Raw genomic sequence first — 4,822 nt, forward strand, 5'->3', positions numbered from 1 at the left:
CTGGGCATAAAAGTACCATCGTATTAGCCTCATGATATACGAATGGCTTAGAAACCTCGCAGTTAATAACTGTGGAAGTGGTTAATGAACACTAAGCTGCGAGGCGGCAATGTCCCAGTGGGGGGTGTAATGCCAATGAAGAAGAAGAAGAAGAGAAGATGACCAGGAATCAGAAGGAATAAGTTTTGGCTGTTACGCCTTTTCAAATGTTGGTTCAGATCACTCCATGTGTGTGTGTGTGTGTTTTTTTTGCCTTTCTCGTACAACTAAGTTGTACCGAAAGGCTATCATTTCACTCCAAAAACGAGCTTTTGATAGAAGCCTCTGAGACCCATAGTATTATATATCAATCGACTCAGTTCGATGAGCTGAGCACATGTCTGTCTGTCCGTGTGTATGTATGTGTGTATGTGTGTGTGTGTATGTGTGTGCGTATGTGTGTGCACAAAAGCTATGAAAAACATTAGACAACTTTTCGTATAGTAATCCTTAATCGATTTTCTCGCAACAAGTTTCATTCGACAGGGGACAAAGCCTTGTTGATCACTATTGAATTTCATAACGATCGGTCATTGCGTTTGAAAGTTATGAAGAAAATTGTACATCGGACCATATATACTCCATATAAGGTTGGTGTCTCAACTAAATGCGAGAAAGGCACCAGCAACGCTAGGTGGATTAATCTGGGTTTTCCTTACAAGGGTTAAAGGCCATCAAAAATCTGCGCGACAGACACCTGAGGCTGTGCTCATGCACTTCTTCTAAAATTTCGGCCCCTAGCTTAGACTAGTTAGCCGTTTGGCTGGCTGAGATCCAGTGCTACGTTGGCTCGATCTCTCAGCGGTCATGCCACAAACTTTCTGACTCGAATCCTCCTGACTTCCCCCGGTGTCGAGAGTGGTCCACCAGTTCCGGTGAAGGAAACTTCCGTACTGATAGTGTCCCGACTACCGGCGGCTATCACATGGGACGCTTTCGCGCATTGCGAAAGTCTTTGTCTTGGGGTTGCAAAGATGGTATTACCCGCCGGGTGGCAAAGAGCAAATTTGTTAAACGGTCGCTTATTGGCTTGCGCTCACAATACATCCTATACGCTTGAAAGAACTCAATTCGCAGGAACGACTAGAAATGAACTCACTTACCCATTGGTTTAACACGTGTCGAATGAACTGAAACAACATCCACGAATCCTAAAATTAGAATATTATTGCCCCCCCCCCCCGGATTCTCCAAACCGCAAGTAAATTTAATAGGTTCCTTTCTGAACCAAAACTAGGCGAAAGTACCGAAAATAGATGGAAACGCTATACCTCAGGGCAATGCATTTTTTAATCGAGTCAATAGAGGCCAATTTCGACTACATTACAAGTTTACGTTACGTTTACATTACGTTTTCTTCTAACATTAAAACGGGGCCTGCCACAATAGATCAACCAACTGGTCGCAGTGGAAAATGTACCCAACAAGGAAAAAAAAAAACGGCTGTATCTATGAATGGCGCAAATATTTTTCCAATATGTTTTCTCGCCTTATTCTACCTTTTTCAGGCTCTAGCTGCATTTTAGGGTAATAAAATCAAGGGAATATTTGAAAATAAACTCATATTAATGCATTGGAAAAATATCGTTTTTTTTGCCATTTTCAAGCATTTTGTTTTGCTATTTTATGGGTTTTGCTTCTTCCATGGCATACTTCGTGATATGGCAAACGCCATACCATTTTGTTTAGAACATGAGCAGAAGCTAATATCTTGAAAACAGAAATTCGTATGAACTATAGATAGTGGAGTATATAGATGAGCGAAGATAAATCTTCTGTCTTCAAACGAACTGTCAAACGTGTCTCCAAACGAGCATGACGTCACGATTTCAATGGAAATGTTTAGGGCTGTGACATCATATGCGCGTGTGCACGATCAAAAAAACCAACTCAGCCAGCATCTATAGATTCTACTATCTATAGTATGAACTTGATATAAATAAGAGGTAACATGACAAAAAAAATAATAAAAATTAGTATCCAAAATAATGTAGGCATAACATAACATCAGTATCAATCAAATATCTGGATTACAAAACAAAAATAATGTTGTAATGCTTTCGATATTGTAAGGGGTCGTACACATATTACGTAAGCACTTATGGGAGTAGGAGGGGGGGGGTCTGTCATTTTCTTACGCTCCATATAAATAAAAATTAAATTGTATGAAAAGAATCTTACATGGAGAGAGGGGGGTTGAAAAACTCAGAAAAGCTGCTTACGTAATTAGTGTACGGTCCCTGATAACAAGATATTTTATGTCTGGAATATTTTGCATATTAGTTTTTCCTTTCTCGTACAACAAAGTTGTACCGAAAGGCTATCGTTTCACTCCAAAATCGAACTTTTTATAGAAGTCTCAGAGACACATGATGTTGTGTCACGTGCACACGAAAACCGAAAAACCGTTAGTCACTTTTTATATAATAATTCTTGACCGATTTTCTCGCAACAAGTTGCATTCGACGTGGGACAAACCCTTGTTCATCACTATTCAATATAATCACGATCGGTCATTCAGAAGCTAAAGGATGTTATCGATCATTTAGTAATCTGCGTTCGATCATTTAGTAGTTTGTCGATAACTCATTCCAGAGGCTGAATTTTAAAATGTGTTGTTCACCAGTCTAGTGCGAACGTTTTTGTACAACTCTGCCTAACAGGTCGATGTTTGATTTCCACAGAGTGGAAAACCGTGTGGTGAATTTAAAATTCACCACATGGCTTGATTGTATAATCACCTTAAGGTGGTTATACAACAAAGCCACAAATCGGCCATCTTGGAAACCACGTGCTTTTTCTAGTGATTTTTCAAGAGCACGAATTGAGAGAACCACAACGCATGGGGATTAAACATCCGTAGATCGTTTGCTTACTCATGCTAAACAATAGACTTTAATTTCAACATTGTACGAAAATTATTACGCTAGATTTGAACTTTTGATAATAGGAGTAGAAAACCGTGTGGTGAATTTGAAATTCACCACATGGCTTGATTGTATAATCACCTTAACGGAGTTTTGGCGCCAGTTGCAGTAGCTCATACTAAATGATGACAAAATTTCAATCATTCAGTATAAGTTAATGCTACTAGCGCTATAGCTCCGTTATTAGTGATATTCAAAGAAAAAGGTATTAGATAAAGTTGCAGAGAAACCTTCGCACTAGAAGTTCACCATACAACAAATTTAGCCACTGGAATGTATTATTGACAAAGTACTAAACGATAAAACGCAGATTACTAAATGATCGAATGAATGCAGAAGTTATGAAGAAAATGGCGTGTTGAACCATATACGGTTGGTTGGTTGATTTGCCAAAAGCCTTAATGTAGGCAATTATCTATTACGTGTATCATACTATAGCAAAACCAAGGGACTGAATTGAGAAAGGCATCGTCACCGCTATGTGGATTAATCTGGGTTTTGATATCATATTTTGTTATTACAAGTGTTATAACTCCTTTGTAACGTTCCTTGTTCCAAATGCGAATAGGAAACTCCCAGGGTCGTTTTATGCGAATTGTTTACATTTCGATACAGGGAAGGGTCAGCATAATCACAACATAATTTCAGATGAACTCTCGAGGTTCATTTACCAGGGTTGAAATCAACTTGCTAGCTCGATCTTACCTTTTCTACCCTCTGAAAGATTTCAGAAAACGAGGGGTGGGAAACTTTTGTTTTAAAAAGTTTGCATCGAATATAGGGCGATATTAATTAAATAATGTGATTTCTAAGATCATCAAATTTCTTTTCCTAATAGAAAGCTAGGTGGTTTTAGGTAAACGATTGTTGTACAAACATCATGCTATTTATTTAGCTTACTTTTGGGTACCTAGCTAGATTTGCCTAACCTCGTGATCACGATTTACGTAACTGCCTATTGCACAAAATTTAGGTTTAATTAATAATACCAGCGCGACTTACGGTTTATCTGGATGCTGTGGATCGGTGGCTCACTTACGGTGATGGTGGGGAACCTCTGGATCGATCTGCTACACATAAAAGTCGCCCGAATAAACCAATAGTGATTGGCCAATCAACCGACTTGATGGTGGAGCGACGGTGGAGAACCTCTGGTTTGAAGCGCAACAATTATTTCCTCTTTCGCTACGTGGGGAAGACCGGGTCTATTATCGCCGGGGCCCGATTCACTTCCAAGATATTCCAGCGATTGATTTGGCCTGTCGATTCAAGATGGCGTCTCCAACAATGGCGTCGAACTCCGGATCAGAATGGTCTAACAAAAGTCTCGAAAACGTGGTTGGACAATGGTGATGTCGAGGATCCCTCTTCTGCTATTTACCCCAAAGGAGTACCAGCAGGGCAGATTTCTGGCTCAGGGATTTGATTTGTTCTGGAAAATTCCAAATAGATGCAAGTTGGGCGTTTGGGACCAGTTTCTCCCGGAAATCCAGACGACTGGCCTAAACAAATGGAAAAAGGCCTCGTTAGGCCTGTTCAGGTTGATATTAGTGACCTGATAAGATTTCATTCGACGACTTTTACAATCATTTTGATCCATTTACCTTTTTCCACTAGGTTCAGTGGCACGCAATTCCCTTGGAATGCGAACCGCTTTTATTAGCCACACAGCACCCTGTATATAGTACATTTAGTTTAGGTTAAGTTTCTCTAACACTATTAACATTTCTTTACCTTTAATAATTTACTAACTGCACTACTAACACTTTATTTTAAGCTTTTTAACAATTAGCTTTTAAGGAATAACTATAACTAAAAGAATTAGAAACAAGAATTACTCAAAAATCACACATGCT

At 39.3% G+C, this 4,822-nt stretch overlaps 1 long non-coding RNA gene across 1 annotated transcript; it reads right to left on the reverse strand.

Moving 5' to 3' along the window:
* Positions 1-4,263: 4,263 nt before the first annotated feature.
* LOC134206393 (uncharacterized) lies at positions 4,264-4,780 on the reverse strand. The gene is made up of 3 exons (XR_009978279.1): positions 4,701-4,780; positions 4,571-4,641; positions 4,264-4,498 (listed from the first exon to the last, which is right to left on the reverse strand). It is a non-coding gene; the product is annotated as an uncharacterized LOC134206393 (long non-coding RNA).
* Between the last annotated feature and the right edge of the window lie 42 nt (positions 4,781-4,822).

This window comes from Armigeres subalbatus, chromosome 1 (genome assembly GCF_024139115.2).
Source record: "Armigeres subalbatus isolate Guangzhou_Male chromosome 1, GZ_Asu_2, whole genome shotgun sequence".
NCBI classification, from domain to species: Eukaryota; Metazoa; Arthropoda; class Insecta; order Diptera; family Culicidae; genus Armigeres; species Armigeres subalbatus.